At 38.7% G+C, this 22,102-nt stretch overlaps 1 protein-coding gene across 1 annotated transcript in view; it reads right to left on the minus strand.

Moving 5' to 3' along the window:
- Positions 1-20,903, minus strand: part of LOC109418094 (vigilin) — a 35,256-nt gene extending 14,353 nt beyond the window's left edge. Inside the window, exons 1-2 of the mRNA XM_029870880.2 lie at positions 20,853-20,903; positions 13,961-14,046 (exon numbers count right to left, since the gene is read on the minus strand). The gene's annotated coding sequence lies outside the window, so the exon portion shown is untranslated. The remainder of the gene's footprint in view (positions 1-13,960; positions 14,047-20,852) is intronic.
- Between the last annotated feature and the right edge of the window lie 1,199 nt (positions 20,904-22,102).

Genomic DNA, 22,102 nt, shown 5'->3' on the forward strand with positions numbered 1-22,102 from the left:
TGTCGAGAGTTCGTTCAATGAAAAGTCTGTCAAGCCCCAGGCAGCTTTTCTGGCGCATTAAACGTCTCTATCGACAGCCACCCCAGGATGTGTACGGTCGGCTATGCTATGCTATGCTATGCTATGCTATGCTATTCCTATTAGTTCTCAGGATTTGATGTTTTTACATAATCGAGCTCTGTAATCTGGTCTATTTGGTAAAACCGTGTATTTTTGAGCATCTACAACTTTGCAGATCAAAGGCAAAATAAAAAAAAAATGAAAAAAAACTTTTAAACATACTGTTTGTTAAGTGGGGTATTTGTGTTAAAATCTTACGATGCATAAATTGAAAAAGTGTAGTGAATCCCGCTCGATCCCGTTGTGATTTGCATATGTATCGAAAGGGTGTAAGTTCATGCAAAACATAACGTGGAAATTAGCTGCTAATAGCCGCTATTCTGTATGATCTATCCCCCTAAAGTTGGTATAAAAAAGTAAGAAAAACATTCCTAAGTCTTTAAAACGAAAAGATAGCCATTTGCTGTCTTCAGAAAAAATGTGTATTTTTGCAGTATCTACAACTTTGCCGAACATTGGAAAACTGGGAAAATTCATTCTAAAAAGATATTTCGAAAAATCGATTTTAAGGGACATATACACCATTTTTGCCCTATAACTTTATTAAACTGCGAGATAGAATTTTTTAGTCTTCGACAAAGTTTCTTCTAAATACATTATCTACAATGTTTTGTTAGACATTTTTCAATTTTGACGTAAAATAAAAAAGTTAATTTTTTTATCTAAGTGTATACCACCCTTAAGTGAAATTTTATTACATCAAAATAAAGTACTTGTAAAATGAAGAAACATTGTAGAATACCACATAACGCTAAATCCAATAGTTTCTGAGTAAATACCCATGTCCCACTTTTTTTGATTTCGTCCCACTGTGCGGCGCCGTTATTGACCCCTATTAAAGTTGAGAGCTCTCGACCTGTGTACATTGAGAATAGTAAGCTAGTCCTAAGCCCTATTCATTGGTTCCTTGTGCAATTTCGATTGTTCTGGTCAATCACGGAGTAGCAACTACGAATTGTGCGGTCATCTATGCTCATGCTCATGCTCAATATTTCCTAATGTAAGTTTAAATGCTTTGCAGTAAGCTAGTATTGTTGGGTTATAATTAGAATTACAGTAAAAATATATTTTGACATAAAAACCTTATTTCATTCTGATGATTTCTTATAAGAAAATGCTCAAAATCCATGCTATTGACTAATTTGACGATATTTTTCAATTAGTTCGTGATGAAGTACCTTATATCAGGTTTACAAACAGGATAAACTTTATTCTAATAGATTATGAAGTGGTTTGGACAAAAATCACCATAAAAGTAGTAAAACAGAGGGGTGCTCATCTTGCCCCGGGTGACCATCTTGCCCCGTCCTACCCTATTGTCACGCTCCGAATCATTTTGGAGCAAATCAATCAGTTTCAAGAATCTCTCTACCTGGTGTTCATTGATTACGAAAAAGCTTTCGTCCGTCTCAATCACGAAAGAAAGTGGGAAGCCCTTAGACGCAAGGGTGTTCCTGAGAAAATCATCGGCCTCATTGAAGCACAGTACGGGGCATTTTCGGTGTCTTGTCTGACCCCATCCGGGTCATCACTGGAGTGAGGCAAGGATGTATACTATCATCGCTACTGTTCCTCACCGTTATCGACGAGATCCTGGTAGATCGTGAATCGAATCATGGGTTGCTGTGGCAGCCCATTACCATAGCACTTAAGTGACATAGAACTGGCTGAAGTCCCCGAAAGTGTTTTTGGCGGAATCTACCAATGCAGTTTCTGGTGAAATCCCCAACAGGAGTTCCTGGATGAATGGATAGAGTTCCTGGAGGAATCTCCAGAACGAATTCCTAGAGGAATCCCCAGGAGTTTCACAAATTTTTGAAGGAATCTCCAGAAGTTTCTTGGGGGTATCCCCAGATGGCACTTTTGGAGGAATCTCTTTTGGAGTTTCTGGAAAAATCCTCTGAACGAATTTCTGGAGGAATGAATAGCAATAAAATAGGAATCTGGAGGAATCATCAGAAAGGGTGTCTGGAGGAATTCCCAGAAGGAATTCCTCGAGAAACCCTAGAAGGAATTTCTGAACGAATCCCCTTTCTCGTCCCCACGTACTTAACTTTTTTGAAAGACCAATTTATACAACACGTGCTTCATGCTTATATTACGTTTACCATGAAATAGATCCGATTGGGCTAATTAACTAACACGTTCAGCGATGCGTTTTCCTTCCAATTACTATTACCAAAGACACTAATCAATACAATGTTAGCTCAAACATCTCAAATACCCACCGAAAACATCCCGAATTCGCCATCATGTGTAACATTTTATTGCCCTCGGTAGATGTTTTTCCTCTGCTATATTGCCATTTACTTGTGGTGCACTTCATGCACACGCGGCGGGACCTGCCGGTCTATTCACCAATCATTTTCGAACAGCTCTGCGGCGTCCGCAACCAACCACATCAGAGAATCGTCGTCATTATCGTCATTCGGTACGGTTCTTCTTCACACATATTTTTCTGCTTTTCCTGCCCGCGCGTCAGTCCGGCCTGGTGTATTTTACACTTGCAAACAGATAATGAGCTGCCGAGTCAGCAGCGCAGTGCCAACATTGTAGGTAATGGGCTATGGAAACGGACCCCGGCTTTCAATCCGAACTGATAGCGCACCGATAACATGTGCGTTTCATGAAGCTGATAAGCCGGAGGCGGTGATCGACCGTCCGTATCGTCAGATGAATGACTCTCCCGTACCATCCAAGCTCTCTGCTGAACGACCAACCAGGGAGCTCTCCGAGCTCTCAGGGCTCCATCACGGTAATCCCATCTCCATAACGGTTTCTTCAGTTTTCTGTTTTGATGTCTTTTATCCACACATTTCCATATTGCTAACCTGATCCCTTCTACCTAGTAGCAGTAGGTTCAACCTGATCGAGTTTCCGAAACACAAGAGTATTTCGCATTCCGCCCGTACAAAGTCGTATGCGTAGATGTAATTCTGCATCAGTTTGAGTGTGCTCGCGTGGCCGGTGTTCGTACACTAGTACCAAACGGTGCGGCGGTGGCGGACAGGAAAAAGGGAGAAAAAACAAAAACATCACGTAATCACTATCGACGTGTCATTGTGGGTCGGGTTCAGCCCGTACGAACGTAGAAGTTCATTTACTCCTGTGCAGCAGTCTACGGGCTGACCGCATTGTGTCCCGGAAGGTTAATGAGCGTCCGTCGATGAATGAAAACCACACTAATTTGATGATCCGCCGGTTTACCGGAGACAGAGTTGGAACAAATTTGGCTCGTTCATGGCGACGAGGCGGGATCCATTGACATTCCTTCTGTTCTACTCTACACCTACCAGACCAGACCACGTTCTACCCGTTCATGCGAATGTATGTGTTCCACTGGAGGTCTTTTACCTCGATTGGATCCTCGATTGAAACTAGGCACAAGGTAACGTCTGTGACCTTCCCACTTCAATCCATCGAGACTGTTGAGAATTCTAATCGTCTGGGGATATGATAGCACTTAGATCGTTAAAGCATCGGTACTAGACTTTGTCACACTTAGGAAATGCCAATACAACAATGCAAGTCCGATGATTAGACAAACGGCGACGATTCACGCCGAGAAAACCGGTCATTTGCGGTTATAAATACATCGGCGTGAGAGTCCGGTAGCGCCGTGGAAGCATACACTGAAAGTCGGCTTGCAGTAATGACAAGCATAACAATGTTTTTAAATTTACCATGGCAAAACATGATCATCGACCCACTATCGCTTCTTGTGTGTGTTTTGTTTCTTCTCGCATCAACCGGTTCGATAGCCGAGTGGTAGCGTGCGAGCCTGGTGATGTCAAGGTTCTTGGTTCGAATCCGGTTGCAAACAGAAACTTTTTTAAATTGAAAATCGAGTCCATGGTAAAATTGAAAACATAATTCTGTTGAATTGAAACGAAAATCAGTCTGCACAAATTTAGTGGCGTTGTGTATTTAAATTGACCCTCAGAATAGTAATTTTCACCGCAAGCCGCCGTTCAGTGTACCGTCGCGTCGCTAACGCAAGATCCCACGTCGACAATAATTTTCGCTGTCTTCTTGTCGATGTGCCTTCGCTCTTTATTCGCAACTCGACTGAGGAAGGGCGGGGTAAAATGTGTTTATCCGGGAAAATATTGAATTTTTCTCTTGAACAGTGTTGTAAAATAGAATGTTTAACGATTGTTTTTAGTTTTTGGAATAACTTATCTTGATTTTTTTTTGCTAGATTTCTAGCTGCATTTTGAATAGAGTCGAAATCTCTACACTAGACCTGAAGATAGAACAGAATACGTACCGTCAAACGGGGTGACTTGCAACACTTTTTAGCTTCAACTAACAAAAAATGTTGATTAAACTCAATTTTAAAATTCAAACTATTTGTAATAGTTTTAATAGCCGGCCCCTCTATAAAATAGAGTGAACAAGTTATAGATTGATTTATTTTTTCATGTTGAAAAAGCCAAATAAGGTCGTTTTTGATACAAGACGTCGTGCGGGGTGACTTGCAACACCCAATGTAAATCCCTTTTAAAACACGCAGATATTAATTTTTAGTTTCGAGCATATTTGATAAGTATTTCTGCTACTATTGCGATATTGTTTGGACTGACATACTTATTTTTACATTTGTTTTTACATAGGAAATTGAATTGTGAATTTTTATATAGAAACTAGCTGACCCCGGCAAACTTTGTCTTGCCTACTGCGTTTTTTGACGTTTTAAGTATCTAGCCAATTCCAAGTCCCCGTTCAAAATGTATAAAGAATCGATTTTCAAAAACTTTCAATTTGTCTATGTTTTTTGCCTCATAAACCTTCCTTGGGCGAAAACTAACAGAACAAAACTAAGACGACCCAAATTGGACTCCCCGTTCGCAAGTTATGAGCGGTCCCACGTATGCCACTGCATTTATATATACACACCAAATTTTTTTCGCTGAAAATCAGCAAAGTTTTGCTGAATTTTGCCGAGCTGTATTTTCAGCAAACAATTCAGTAAAAAAATCTGCTGAAACTTTCAGCAATTTCGGCTGTCATCGTGATTGTCAACGGTTTACTGAATGATCAGCAAATCGTGCTGAAACTTCAGTAAACTCGGCCGACGCGGGATTCACCACCACTTTGCTGAAGAGTTTCAGCAAACCAGAACAAAACATCGTGTTTTCTTTTATTTTTTTGAAAAAAAAAAAACCTTTCAGTGAACGAAATTGTTTTGGATCAATTCCATTTTATTCATTTAAAACGAAACTAATTAAATGGTTTGAATTACATAAATTGGGCTGAATCGCTGAAATATCTCTAATGAACGGGTCGTGAATCATGCGTCGGACATCTTTGATATCGCCTTTTTACTCCGGGTGTTGTATCTACCGTGCAAAGAAAAATTGTTTTATTCTATAATTTCGTTTGAAATTTAGAATAATTTAATACTTACCATATCCTTACGTGCAAGAGAGATGAGCAGTTTAATTTTGTCCGGTTACACACTTTATTACGTCGATAAAAATTCGTTAAATAGGAATACGATTCCGTCAAGGTGTCACTTAGTAAGCAGCTCGCACAACTTCAACATTTTTTTTTTTCTATTTTGACAAGTAGCCGACAGAGCTGACGGCGGAAAATTCTGCTGAAAATTCAGAAAACCGGACTAGTTTACTGATTTTCAGCTAATAAATCCAAACTGCTGATTTATCGGTAAAACGTTGGTTTGCTGATTGTTGTTCAGTAAACCATTTTGCTGAAATCACAAATCGATTTTTGGTGTGTATATACTAGCTGTACCCGGCAAACTTTGTCTTGCCTACTGCGTTTTTTGACGTTTCTAGTTTCTTTCCAAGCCCAAATACTCGTTCACAAAATGTATGGAAGATCGATTTTCAAAAACTCTCAATTTTTCCAAGTTTTTTTGCCTCATAAACCTTCCTTGGGTGAAAACTAACAGAACAAAACTAAAACGATCAAAATTGGACCATCCGTTCGCAAGTTATGCGCGGTCCCACGTATGCCACTGCATTTTTATATATATAGATATTGTATATATATATATACAGTAAAACCTCCATGAGTCGATATTGAAGGGACCATCGACTCAAGGAATCATCGAGTAGTGGAACAAAAATCCTTTGGGAAGCTTTTTGGGGGGGACCATCATAGTAACCCAGAAATTATTTTTCAGTATGGAAAAAATTACCTCCATGAGTCGATATCGAGTCAAGGAACATCGACTCATGGAGGTTCGACTGTATATATATATATATATATATATATATATATATATATATATATATATATATATATATATATATATATATATATATATATATATATATATATATATATATATATATATATATATATATATATATATATATATATATATATATATATATATATATATATATATATATATATATATATATAGATATTGGGCTCAAAAACACCAAGTTACTAATTGTTAATTTAACATAAGTTTTAATGTATTTTTCAGTTCATATGATGATCCTGCAGACTTTTGCTGGTGAATTATTAGTTAAACAACAATATTTCGGTTCCTTTGAATTCCACTAAGATTTTGCATCCTTTGACAGATACGTATTTCGACCTCAACTGTAAGGTCGTCTTCAGTGTCTTGTACTTGACAAGACACTGAAGACGACCTTACAGTTGAGGTCGAAATACGTATCTGTCAAAGGATGCAAATTCTTAGTGGAATTCAAAGGAACCGAATTGATGATCTTTTTTGGTGTAGAATCATGCCCTGAGTTCGAAAACGAGAAGGAAAAAAAATTACAGTACAGCGGAAATGTTTTCGACTTTCCATACAAGGTTGATGATTTGAAAACGATTTTTGTTCTATTTTTAAGCAAAGTCGCTAACTTCATACATCTCATTCTCCGTAATCAATGCTCCGATTGAGCTGAATTTTTTACTGTAGTTCGCCTACATATGATATGTCAAATGAACGATGAGAAAGAATTTTTAAATTGTTTTTTTTTTCTTATTGAAAGAAATACATTTCTTCAAATATTTTCGGAAATTTTGCTAAAATTTAGGGAGATCGTCCCTAAAACTTGATAATATCTTGAATTTCATCAATCTGACGCAAAACCTGCATTCAAACGATCGAATTGTATTATACTCAGCTTTTAATTTATGGAAAAAGATTTAAAATTGGTTGAACAAAACGCAAGATATTTGAATTTTAGTTAATTTCATATTTTAAAAAGTTGTAAAACTCAATATTGAGCTAAAACTCAAAAACTGTTCTACTTAAAATTTTTTGAAGCACGGTTTCGAAATCAGCGCTAAATTGTGCTTCAAAAACTTTGGTCGTTGACAGAAGTTCACGACTTTCGTTTTATTTTGTAAACTAGTGATAGGGTAACGGTTGAATTTTGGACCCCTAGAGGACATTGGCTTGAATTTAATTCAAAATCAAACAGATTCAGAGGGTATTCATACATAATGATGATGTTAGTATGTTCGTAAAAGCCTCCACTGTTCGTTAAAAATACCCACAAGGTCATTTCTGGCTGAAAATTTGATGAAAATAACTGATTTTTGAAGCATCAGTTTTCACTGTTTTGGACACCCCAATATATTTTGGACCCTCTTCAGTATATATTTTGGACAGCCGGTGTTTAAACTCGTTTGAAAGTGTTTTGGAAGAATTTGCCGCTTGAATATGTTGGATTACATCCTAATTACTTGATTGACAAAGGCTGATTAGACGAACTTTGCGAAATTAATGCGCTAGAATGATAAACGTTTTTGTTTACATCTGCGAGTTTCTTCAGCACCGCAATCTCTTTTTGTAAACATGATGCGACACTCGTACGGATGACAAGATTGGCAAAAAAAAATTTCAAGGCAAATAAAGATATTTCCAGTGAGGAAATGATTGCTGCCCGTGCAGAGCGATCTTATTTAGCGAATGATTCTAAAAATTTCCGTCATCTCATCATTAAACCTGTGTAAGTTGTGATAATAGGACAAAGGGGGTCCAAAATATATGGGGGTCCAAATTATATTGGTTACCCTATCAGTCTCATTGCCTGTTTTTCAGCTGAAAATGAATGACTGCGTTTTTAGTTTCTTGATGTGAGAACTGATGGAATCCGAGAGCCACATTCGTGAGTGACCCAACCTAGTTTCATTCCCAATCATACACACACGTGGGTCACAAAGTACTGGTAACTATCGAATGTAGTCGGCGTAATCGTTCTACACACGCCGAGGCAAACCAGCCTAGGGCTGGAAGCCTCGTAAATAAGGCTAATAATAATAAAAATTTCTACACACGTCCAGCGGCCTTGGTCCAATGACCATCCATCTTTGGTTAGCGTGACACGATCTTCACTTCAACGGGGACTTGAATTTGGAGCCAAGTACTTATGAGATTCGTTCAACTATTTCTCCAGAAGTCTCTTCTAAGGTTTCTCCAGGAATTCTTTTCGGGACTCTTGCAAGGGTGTGTTCCAGGTTACCAGGAAGAGATTTTGATGGATTTTTACGGAAATTTATTCTGAAATTTCTCCATTCACAAATCGATCCAGGTGTTGCAATACGAGCAGTCGAAAAAATGGGCCTGAGGATCACTGTTCTAGGGCTTTCTCTTGAATATCCTTAAAGAATTACCACAGACAAACAGACTTAACACTCTTCAAAACGGCTTGGCACATGCATTTAACGATCAATTCAAATTTCATTTGATTTCCGCGATCATTCCACCAGAGGCGCTAGTATTCGATCGCTTTGATGTTTGCCAGTGTACACGTTGCTGAATGATGCAAACGAAAATTACAGGAAATTTGTATAGTAATGTGCGTGTTAGGCAAACGTCAAATCGAAATTCACCATGGTCGACAGCGTCTCGCGCGGTTCTATCAACAGGTGGCAATGTGCTCATGAAAAAGACACCGGGCAATTTTTTTGATGAATTTTCTCTAAGAGTTACGTCTGTTTGTGGAATTACTATAGGGAACTCTCCAGGACTTCTTTCTGGAAATCCTTCAAGGGTTCTTTATGGGAAATATCCTGGTGTTTGTTTTGGAAATTATCCAGGAGTTCTGAAAGCTCTGTTGAAGTATATTCTAGAAATCTTCCAAAAGTTTTACCTATCTGAAGAGTTCTCTAGAAGTTACTTTTGAAAATCCTCCAGGAGTTGCTTGTAAGAATCCTTCAGAAGATTCTTTGGGTCAGCCCATAAACTTCGTAGACTTTGTGTATGGACAACAGTTAACGAATGGGAAGGGGTCTAATATAGCCAAACATAGGTCTACGTAGTTTATGTACACGCCTTTTGGGAAGCTTCCAGGAGTTCTTTCTACGAAATTCTAAAGGAGTTTATTTTGGGATTTCAGGAATCTTTCAGGGGTTTTAGTTTTATTTCTAGAGAATCCTCCAGAAGTTCCTACTGAGAATGATACAGAAGGTTCTGGCAAAATTCGTTGAAGGAATCCAATAAGGAATATGGAGGAATTCATGGAAGGCTTTCACAAGATCCTCCAGAAGTTACTACTGGGAATCCTTCAAGGATTCTTGCAAAAGTTTCTTAGAGAAATCTCAAGGAGTTTCTTTTGTAAATTGCTCCAGCAATTCCTTCGATTTTTTTTTTCCAGAAATCCTCTGGAAGTTTCTCCTTAATATCCTCCAGGATATTCGGTGAATTTTTCAGGAATTTCATATGAGAATACTCAAGGATTTCTTTGTGGAAATCCTCCAGGAGTTCTCCTGAAAATATTTCACAAATTCATTCAAAAAATCCTTCCAGATTCCTGAATATCCTCTAGGAATTCCTATAAGGGAATCTTCAATAAAAATTTCTAGTAATCATTCAAGGATTCCTTCTGGGAATCCACCTGAAGTTCCTTCTGGAAACTTCCAGAAGTTCCAGAAGTTCATTCAACCTTCCAGGAATTTTTTCTACGGAAATTCTCCAGAAGTTCCTTTTGGGATTCCTTCTATACTTTTTTATATGAAATCTTCAAGGAGTTTTTTTTTCTTTTCAAGGAATTCTTTAGAAGTTCCTTCTGGAAATGCTACAAAAGTTCCTGGGGAAAACCCTCAAGGATTCCAAAGGGGAATATGCAGGAATGCACAGAAGGTATTCGTGGAGGAATCATCAGACGGAATTCCTGAAATTCCTGGAGTAACTTCCAGAAGAACTTCTTGAAGATATCCTTAAAAAGAATTCGTGCTAGAATCTCCTGAATTATAGTCTTGAGGAATCTCCGAAGGATCTTTTAAAGGAATCCCCGAAGGAGTTTCCGGAGAAATCCCAAACAGGAAGTTATGAAGGATCTGTATAACATGCCTGGAATAATCGACAGATGGAGTTTTTTTGATATTCTTGGAAGAAATAATCAAAAGCAATTCGTGAATAAATCACCAAAGGAATTTACAGAAGCGGTTTTTGAAGGCATCCGCAGAATCAATTCCTGGAGGAGTCACCAGATAGAGTTTCTAGAGGAATCCCCAGCAGGAATTCCTAAAGAAAATCGCAGATAACTTTTTTTAGGAAGTCCCCAAAAAGAGTTTTTGTAGGAATCCCCAGCGCATATTTCTGGAGGATTCCACAGTTGGAATTCATGAAGGAATCCAAAGGGCATTTCTGAAGTAATCGACAGTTTTTGGAAGAATTCCTAGATGGATTTTTTATAAGAAATCTAAAAAAAGTGCTTAAAGAAATCCCCAGAAGAAATTCCTGAAGGAATTCTCAAAAGAAATTCCTGGACTAATGCACTGAATCAATTGCTGGAGGAACACCCGGAAGTTGCCCAATAGTAGAATGCTAAAAGGGAAATGAACATCAAATGTTTGGATTATCGGGATCAAGGACGTTTTATTTGCAAATCCTCGGATAGTTGAGTCCGATCTAATCTATAATTTGATTTAGTGAAAGTATCTCGTTTAGTATTTTTTTTTCCTGAATGTCAATCTCTAATTGACCGGAGATTAATACATATAGTTTTAAGGTTCTACCTAACAGTTTTTATAATTTTCAATGGAATTCAGATTCACTCAGACATTTTTCAAAAATTCTCTCCAAGTATGTCATGAAAAGCATTCTCTTGTATAAAATAACTTGAACACTATTACAAAGATTATTTGAAGGGTTTTCGGAACTTCTGCTGAAATTGCCTAGAAACTGCAGCCATGATTTCCATGCATTTCGCTAAGAATTACACCTTCGGTTCATCCGAAGGAAGGAGGTTTGGATTGTGAACCATGTGCGACTGCGGAATCGAGTTCAGTTCTATGCCTACTGGCGACGTTGATGGTCGAGTGACTCCGTAGTTTGAAGGAATAGAAGCACCCGTTTTACGAATTGGGAGTCGTGAGTTCAAGTCTCACCGGAGTACGTGGATTTCTTTTCATTATTCAAATCTAAATTTGTTCATCTAGCACATGGATGTCAAAGCATTTTCAACAGAAACCATGTGACATTGTCACGATGTTCCTATGAATTTTTCCTTCGGCATGCGTTCGAATTCATGTTGGAATTTCCATTCTCGAATAGAACTGCTGAACCTTTTCGAACACTTTTCCTCTAGAAATTCAATTTTATGAAAATACTTTTACTAATTGTTCATACCTTTGGATAAATAGTTTTGTTTCAAAGGTGCATATTTTTTTTTTTTTTTTTGAAGAGTGACCAGGTGGAGCTGCAGGACAGCTGATAGCAAAGCCTGGAGCCTTTCCCAACTTTCCCCCTACTAGGACTAATACTCACGATGGACTAGACGATGTCGTCAACTTGAGCAAAGTGTGTAGTAATTAGCATTAGGTCGTAGCTGGTCGTAGTAGTTTTTAAAAATACTGTTTTTAACTTTTCCCATCGCACTAGTGTTTTGATCGCATGGAAGCTCCAAAGATGATTTGATAATTGAACAATATTTCAATAATCGAAAATCTCCGAGGTCACTGGACAACATTCAGAGATAAAAAGGGTGTTTATGTCTATGTTAACACCTTCAGAGTACTATTCTTAAGAAATATACAAAGAGCAAAAAGAAAAAAAAATGTGTCGTAGCTAATTTTTAAAGATTTGATATTTCTGAAAATTATTCGAAGACAGCTACCAGAACTAGCGTTTTTAGCCGATATGGGCAACTAGTTTTTCTGACAGCTTCCCCAAACAATAATCAGATAATATCTTCAGTTATTTTATAATACATTCTGAAAATTATTTCAAGCTGATTACCAATAGTGTCAATAACCGATGTTAGTCATTGACAGCACCAGCATCATCTCCAAATAACTCTCATATTAGTGTTAGATAACACTTTTTGAGCTTCCATTCGATATTGTAAAGAAATTTGTCAAACCCTATTTGTCAAAATATAGTCAATAATGTATCAAATTGTGTTTCTAATTTCGCTAGTCGTCTTCTGCATATCTGTGATCATCTCAGTCCAAAGTAATATTATATCCATCGTAACCCTTTACAATGTCAACCGTCCTAAGTCCTAACTAAATTCCTGCTTTTTTTGATCAGTGAAATAATACCGTCTAAGATATAAAAACAAAAAAGTTCAGTCAACTGATTTTTGTCAAAAATAAAAATGATAATGATTATTTGTCAACTTTTATAAATTCACAAAACTAATAAAAATAAGAAATACAAATACAAACTCCTATAATCAACAGTTTTATCTTTACCTAATCAGTCCATAATTTTCTAATTGTAATGAATCTAATCTGTAAGGCTGTAAGTCAACTTATCCTAGCGTCCCCTGTCCTGTGTACTAACGAATTCAAGTAACGAATGATGAGTGTAACGCAGAGACCTCCTCTACCCACTCTTGCGTTACGTTAAATTTAACAATTATTGTTAAATTTGAGAAAATTCAAAGAATGCAAAGATTAGGTCTATGCAAGCTGAATTATAATTTGTTTTTGACTTGTGATAAATGCACGACGGATACTCCTTTGGTTCCCATTAGCACTTACGGCGATTCCTTCACTTGCGCTCAACTCGTTAACTAGATATATCTAGCTCAAAGTCCAAGCGGTGGTGAATGAACTGGCGCTAAAGTGCTAATGGGTTAAGCCCTCCCATCGCGTCAAGATCGAATATCCAGGGGGAGGGAGTTTTGTTTCAAAGGTGCATATTATACCAATTCCCCATACCTTTAATTTTTCAGTGATGCCATCGTTCAAGATCGCTGGTATAATGAAATCGAAGTGAATCATTCGCTACTGACCGACAGTGATGACTTATTGAATGATTGATCTTAGATAGACTCTGGGTTTAAGAGGTAATGAAACCACATAAACCACAATAGATATTCTGGAACTGACTAACAGACCAGATTGCAAACAGTAATGCATCAAGAAAATTTAGATTTTTAGATTTAGATTCTTCTTGGCATATTGTTCCCACTGGGACAAAGCCTGCTTCCCAGCTTAGTGATCTATGAGCATTTCCACAGTTGTTAACTGACAGCGTCCTCTGCCAATGACCATTTTGCATGTGTATATCGTGTGGCTGGCACAAAGGTACTCTATGTCCAAGAAAATCAAAGCAATTTTTATTACGAAAATTTGATGGAATCCGTCACTCTCAGCATGGTCATGCTGAATACACCCATGCCTTTACAGCTGTAGCTATATTGGCCTTACGAAATTTTACTTTCAATTTTCCTGTTTTTCAAAAAACTTACATGTACATATGTATATTATCGAACTTTGAAAGTCATTCTGATACATTCTGTAATGATTCTTATATCATCATTCATCGTCAATGTTTATGACTTCAATAACTATTATGCCCATTGTCACACTAGATAATACGACAACCACTCTTTCTCTAACTTCATTCTAACCCTCCAAAATACAAAAATCAAAATAAAATACTCACTGTACTGTATATGCCAAAGATCCGGGTCTAGATGAGATTTGTCCTCGTTAGAGACTCCAGCTTGAATGCACTTGGCTTGCCGTGTTCTGTTGTTGAGGTTGTTGTTGTTTGGAAATTGCGCGTCAGCAGCAGCCAGCCAGACAGACAGGTACGACAGATCCACCACACGTAAGGTAATCCACCGAAAAAAATGAAGACAGTGGCCCAGTCAGGGTGCAGTGACCGGAAAGGAAACGAGAAAAAAAAAACAAAATATTTAACTTCTTCTGCCTGATCTCTCCCTTGCTGCAGCGGCTTGATGGTGTTCTTCGCTTTCTCTTCTCTTGCTCCGATCGAGTTTTGACTAACGGTGAAAGGTCCTTTGCGCGAGGTGGTCACTTATCAGTCAGTTCTGATGATGTCAGACGAAAGTTCAAAGCCAAGGCTGTCTATGATCCCATTGCTTTTAGAATCACCCTGAAAATCCGCAAGGAAAGCACGTTTTTCCGCTTTCCGACGATTTCTTGCTGTCAAAATACGCACTACTAATCACACCATCATCAGAGAGCATTCGGTGAGAGAGCGAGGGGGAATTTCACTGTTTTATTTTTTTTATATCGCCGCGAAATCACAATACTACCGACGACGGTCGCGAACCGCATCGCGAGATACCAATACCAAGCTCTATAACGGACCGACCGACCGACAACCGAACACGACGACGACGACCAGTGGACCGTGCTCACACACGCGGATTATCACAGATATCTCTAGCAAGCAGGCTAGCTAGATAGGTACCTACGTACGTACATCTACTGCGGCGACGAAAGGAATTGCGATGTGGCTACAACAACAGCAGAGAGGTTTCTTCGATGTTCTGCTCTTATTCGCCGCCGCCGCAATATGTTGGATGGAAAACGCATTCCGCAGCTCGCGGGAAGTGTTGCCAGACAGAGATGAGTTCATGGAACGCCACTAAAATTTCCACATAAATGTTACTACCTTCCAGGATGTTAATTGTGAGGAAATGTCCTTCTTTCAGGACTTAAACCAGATATTTCACCTAGAATAATGCAGGGATAATTTAAACTAGTTTAAGGATTATCTAACTAGTTATAAAGTCATGATATATGGCCTGTCCAACAGGGTGTCGTGATGTTACTAATAAATTACAAATTACAAATGGAAAAAAAATTACAAATAATTATTGTCCGATTCACCTTTCCTTGACCAAAGCTAAAGTTGTAATAACTAGCAGGCTGCCGTTTTAGAATGCTGGGTTTTCCTCAAGGAATGCCATTCCACGAAGGAACTCTTGGTGATCCTAGAAAGAACTTTATAACAAATCTCAAAAAGAGCTCCACAAGGAATCTCAGGAGAAAGGGCTGTTGCTGTTTGCAGTTCAGAAGGATTATTCGGCCTATCTTGATGAATGGAAATTCTTTGCCTAAATCGCCAAGAAACCGCTTTTCTTCAATCGCAGTACGCAGTTACGAAGAAATTACAATTCAAATGGCAGTCACTGTAGAAAGTTTCTGCCAGGAATCGGTCATGAAATTTCTTGAGCGATTCCTTTTGAACACGAAACTGAGCTGAAGGAAGAACTCCTTGAGGAGTACTAGAAGAAACTTCTAGATCTTATTTAGGAATTCAAGACTAAATTTCTAATTCATAGAAAATAATCCTGTAGAAATCCTAGTAGGAACTCCGCAAAAGATCCTGAAAGGAATCTCGGCTTGAATTCTTAAAAGAACATCTGGAAAATATATGAATCCTCAAAAGGAATGCTGAAAGGAACTCTGAAAAATCCTAAATGGAACTCATTTAGGAAATCCAGAAAGAACTCCTAATATAATCCATGGAGAAACTTCTAGAGGATTGACAGAAGGAACTCATGGAGGAACGTCGGAAAAAGTTCCTGCAGCAATCTGGAAAATAATACTTAGAAAAATTCCGGAATTCCGGGATGCATCCCGGAAGTAAGTCTTAGAGTGATCGTAGAAGAAATCTCTAGAGGAATATCCGAAGAAGTTCCTGGAGGAATTTCAGAAAGAAGGAATCCCTTTGAAAAAAAGCTCCAGGGATTTTTGCTGGGTTTTCCTCCAGCCATCCCATGGTGGTCCTAAAAATAAAATTTGAAGAAAGCTCAAAAAGAGCTCCTTAAGTAATCTCAGAAGAAGGAAGAATAAATCCTTGAGGAGTCCCAAAAGGAACTTCTTCATGAATGTCAGAAAGAACTAATTTAGGAATCCTAGATAAAACTCTTGAAGAAATCCAAGATGGAACTACGGGAGGACTCCAAAAAGGAACTCCGAGAGAAATCCTGTAAGGAACTTTTTTTGGAGGAATAACAGAAAAAGCTCCTGGAGAAATTTCAGAATATTGAGTTCTCAAATGGAAGAATCTTAAAAGGAACTCTTTGAAGAATCCTAAATGGAACTCCTTGAGGAAACCCAGAAGGGACTCCTTCCTCCCTTGACTCCCTTGAGGAAACCCTCTAGAGGATTCTCAGAAGGAGCTCCTGGAGGAAACCCGAAAGAATTCTCTGCAGAAACCTCGGAAATAATTAATGATTAGAAAATTTCCGGAATTACTGCTGCATCCCGAAAGTAATTCTTAGAGTGATCTTAGAAGGAATGTGTGGAGGAATATTATAAGAAGTTCCTCGAGAGTTCCTTGAAAGAATCACAGAGAGACAGCGCTTGAAAATGGAAGCGTTTTACCTCAGACGAATCAAAATTTGCTCTTCTTTGACTGCAGCTTTTCAACCCAGAGCGGTAGTAATATGCCTTCATTGGCTAACATGCTTCAGAAACAAGTGGGGAGAGGGAGCAATAAAAAATATGAGTGAGAGTGAGGAACGACGATTCAGCGCCGTGCGGCTCTCTGAATCTCTCTCTTCGCCGGTGTATACGGTAATGAATATACTTGTTTTTTATCTCGTTATTACAGTGCAAATGACATAAACTCGAATAAAATCGATTATAATAGTCACGTCCATCATTCTCTTAAGGACAAATTGATTGTTTTTACAAGTTTTGAGCAAAAAATAAATTCACTGGATCATTTACGCATCTTCAGCCTCACCGCAGCAAGTGAGAAATAATCGTTACCAGTCAATATGCTTCACCAGCCAACCGACCCATGAGGAATAGTGGTCACGATTGGTTCGGTTTCTCTTTGCTCCCTGTGCGTGTTCGTTCGTAGTAATGGTTGGCGCTGATGACTGATCGTACCATTCATATTCACTCAATTTCAAGCACTGCAGAGAGAACTTCTAGAGGAATGCTGAACAAACCACAGAAGGAATCCCAGACTGGGAATTCTTTCTGCAATTTCTCCATAAGTTCTTTGTGAGAGGAATCGTTCCTGGGATTGCTACAGGAGTTTCTTCTGGCATTCCCAAGGGAGCTCTTTCTACGATTCTTCCAAGGAATTCCTTCTGAGATTCCATCTTGGGTTCTTGCAGAAACTTCTTTTGAGATTCCTAAAGAGGAATTCCTTCCCTGTTTTCTCCATTTTGGGAGCCAATTGTATGAATGACATTTTGACAAGAGTTTGCGCCGTAACACGTAACAAGTCAATATCAATGTCAACAATCTTGTCGTTTCGTAAAATGGCTCATAGTCAGCTTGTGTTAGCTCTGGTACTAATTTCTTCGTAAACTACTGTAAAGAATATTTCAGAAAATTACACGAAAAATTTCGCTTAGATTCGTTTAAATCACATGAGATCACTATAAGAATTTTAGGATCTTACAAAAAATGTCTGTTTTCACCAAATACCTACATGAATTATACCAGGTAATTCGATAAAACCCAACAAACACACGGTCAGAAATTCAAACGGATATCTAATCATCGAAATAATCGAAACATTTGTTTTATATTATTGCTATTCTACTTTTTTGGGTCGGGCAAGTTCACCTGTATTTCATTGGGGATTCTTTTGGCAATTCCATCAACGGATTACTTATGGAATTCCTGCTTCAGAAATTCCATCTGGGATTCTTTCAGAAATTCATTCTGGGTATTTCTTGAAGAAATCCATCTGTGAATTACTCCCGGAACGCCATCTGAAGTTTTCTTCAAGATTTCCTGCTGGGGATTTCTCCAGCAATTTCATCTGTTGCTTATTTCAAGAAGCCCTTCTGTGGATTCCTTTAGAGGATTCCTCCAGAAACTCATTCAGAGGAATCCTTCAAAAATACGTCTGGAGCTTACTCCAGGAATGTCATCTGGGGATTCCTTTTGAAACTCCTTTGAAGGATTCCATCAGGAATTCTTTCTGGGAATTTCTGCAAGAAATCTTTGAGGATTCCCCTAGAAATTCTATCCTTCATCTGGGGAATGACTTCTGTGAAGTTTTCCATATTTCTTTAAGAATGTATCACTAAAATAACTAAAACGGCCGCTGTGGAATGAACAGATAGCGCCACCGTAGCCTGGTGTGGTTGACATAACTCCACTGCCATTACAATGCTAATGTCCATACACTTCGAGAAATAGAAGACAGAGCTGTTTTCCATACAAAATAATCATGTTTAGGGGTCAAAATCTCTTTTTCGATTAAATTGATATGGAATTTTGGCTGCAACCTTGAAATAACTAGAATTTAGGCTAGTATTATAAAATAAAATAAGTATAAAGATATTTTTGTATAAAAATCGCGTCTTTCTACTTATTTGAATTTGAAAAGTCGACGTAAACGTATGCATATGGATTTGTCCTTTCCATAAAAAGAATTTCCATGCATCAAAAAAAAAAAATAGTTGATTGTAATTCCTCCGAGTTACTTCAGGGATCAATCTAGGAATTTGATCTAGCGATTTACGCAGGAACTCCTGGATAATTCCTAAAAGGAACTGTTGGCGAATAAAAAGGAGATTCCCAGAAGGAACTCTGTGAATAATTTGAAAAATAATTCGTAGAAGATCCCCAGAAGGAATATCTGGAGGATTTCGTGAAGGAACTTTTGGAGGATATATAGTAGAAAATCCTGGAGTTTTTAAGACGATTCTGGAGGAAATCTAACTGCAGCTCTTGTATGAATCATAGAATGGACTTATGAATTACAGAAGCCACTCCTACATATGTCCACGAAACTATAGATGGTGTCAAAGAACAAACTCTTGAAACAGTTTCCGAAGAAAATTGTTTGTTATTGCCTAAGTAGTCTCCGCTTTTCCAAATGGATTTTCTTAAGACCTCAGAAGAAACTCCTGAAATGTAGTTTAAGCTTCATTATCATCGATAACCGTTTAGTGAATACACTTTATATCGGGTCAAGGAAACTTAAGAATGGACTTACAGAAGGTTTTTTGGAAGAATCCCAGGAAGAACTTTTAGGAAAACTACAGAAAAAGCTACATACTGGAGAAATCTCAGAAGAAAATCTTGGAAGAATTTTAGTCCGAACTTCTAAAGAAAAACCCCGGAATAATTTCATAGGGAACATCTGCATGAATCTCAGAAAAAAAAACACCTTGAGAAATTGCCGGAGGGTTTTTTGGGTACAACCCAGTATTAATTTCTTAAAGGGTTCCATTACCTGGTGAAACAATTTTACTGAAATTCTTAAGGAAATCCCCTTTGAATGAGGAATTTGAAAAGCGATATCTGGTAGATTCCCAGAAGAATCTCCTGAAAAAAATTCCAGGATCAGCAAACTTTTGAAGGTATCCGAACAATAACTTCCCATGGAACTGCAAAGATTTATCAAGTAGAATAGTATGAGATTTGCTAGAGGAGTTCCAAGAAAGAATTAACCCTTCTTCTACTTGGCTTATTTTTATATTTTACAGATCCTGAGTATCAGACGATTAAAAATAAGAAGTTTGTCCTGGGGTTTTGAGGGTTAACCATAAAACCAAAGGTATTGGAACGCAATAAAATCACATTCAAATCATGTTATCTGCAAAAATAGCTTTCTGGAGGCTATAGAAAATGGCAGTATGTATTAAATATACATTTTATTCCCTGACCAACCATTTGTTAAGCATGTTTTCACCTAAATTTAATAGAATTGGGTCTGATCGATTCAGTAATCAATAGACAGTAGTATCAATTCCTAGCTCTTTGAAAATTTAAGACAGGACCATCCATGCCCAAATAACATACATTTCCAAATTATATTTTTCACCCTATATTCAAGTTAGTGAAAACATTTTTCCCCTAGAACCCATTCCATAAACCGGTTAGGAAAACAGCAACAGCTCATTTAGCAACACTTCCCGGCAGTCTCGACTGCGAATGACCAACACATTTGCAAAGGCTGCCTGAACAGCCTGAACGACGGCCGACGACGACGTCGACAACATACCACCGACAGCGAATGAGCAAGCAGCAGAGAACTTTCTTCTTATTCCTTATATTTTTTCGACAACACACTACTCCTTCGCCGCCAGCCAGCCAACCAACCAGCCAGCCATGTCATGCCCATGCCGTCGCCGCCTGATGGCAAACGGGACCTCTCCACCACTACGGACACCGTCGATAAACGGTTCTCCTCTCACTGCCGCCGCTCGCACACTCACACACACGCACCGTCGATCCCATTCTCGCCTCGCGCAACGACGACGTCCACGACCACGACTGCCCATTTATCACTGCAATATGGTTTTCCGGATTGAACCCACTTTCCCGGTGGGGAAAAATCACTTTCCGAACACGAACCGCGACCGAAAACCTACACCGACGGATGCACCTCGCGACACGGATCGCACTTCCGCCGGAATCCGGCACCGGCAACGCCAGGAAAAGCCGATTTTTTCAATCATTTTCGCACCAGAAAGCACACTACTGATGATGAATATGGAAAAAGTGCCACCTCGGCGGCGGAGCAGAGATTCACAGAGAGAGGGAGAGCGACAAAAGATCACCAGGACTGCACTTGAAAACACCACCGAACGTACCGACTCCAAGTTAGTGAATGAGAAGTTGACAACGACGACAACAGCTACGAACCGCCAGGCTCTTTTTGCCGTCGTGGAAGACGTGTGCGAGCGTTACCGTTATGCCGAACTGTCAACGCGACGCGCACGGGAGAGGAAAATTACCGCTAGGTGATCGGGCTTCAAGACACGGTGAGAGCTTTGCGCAGAGCCGAAAGCTTTCGGGGGTGAGCTTTGGGGGCACGGAGAGAAACGAGCACATGTGATATGAATACAAAATTAAATTGTTTGGAGAAAATTTATAATTTAAATTGTAATGAGTCAATTACTAAATGAGTTGTCCTCTTCGTCATGAGAAGTTTGTATCAGCGGCGTCGGCCAAGTAGCCTGAATTGTGACAGTAGGATTACTCACAAAACAGATTCAATTGGGTTGTTTAGTGAATAAAATATTGCTATTTTCCAAGGGGAATGACATATCCTTTTCTAACCGGAATATCCGCATTTATTCTTTCCTAACCGTCACTAACTGCTGCTAATTGAACAGCAGTTAGACGCAGTTAACGACGGTTAGCAACGGATAAATGCGTTTTTTGCGATTAGCAAAAGAAGTGTCATTCCCCCTGCTATTTTCTATAGAGCTTGCTGACGTTTATTCACCTTTCTCTTTCAAACATGCAGGCGGAATAGGATTTGTTGTCATCAGGAAAGGTTTCCCGATGAAAACAAATCCTATCCTGCCTGCATGCTTGAAAGAGAGAGGTGAATAAACGTCAGCAAGCTCTATAGCCTAATCCACGCCTGCAGGGGGTTTCAGCCCGAATAAAAAATACAGTAGAAAAACCGAACGTTGTATTGTAACAGTACTATTTAGAACCATATTTTTACAATAGACACCACTGTAAAAATAAAAATACAAAAACAATAAGATGTAATGTAGACACAATACCGTGAATTGTAAATAAGATTTTTACAATATGCTATACGGGTTGTTAAGTATCTGTGTGATAGTGGATTCATACTAATATATGTACCAGTTGGCAGCGGCGCACGGCACATCTTGTGATCACAGTAGGCATGGCAAATCATAGCCACCCGCGTCGTCGTCACTCTTCGCGTAACGTCAAAGTGAAAAGTGCGTGTGCATTCCCACAGCTCCCGCTTGCTCGCAGTTAATCTAAAGCGCACATTTGGCGATCCTGCCGGATTAATTACGTAAGAACCTATTGAAAGTGAATGTGGGCAAGCGGGGGCGTTCAGGGATGGAGTGAT

This window comes from Aedes albopictus, chromosome 2, assembly GCF_035046485.1.
Source record: "Aedes albopictus strain Foshan chromosome 2, AalbF5, whole genome shotgun sequence".
Lineage (NCBI taxonomy): Eukaryota > Metazoa > Arthropoda > Insecta > Diptera > Culicidae > Aedes > Aedes albopictus.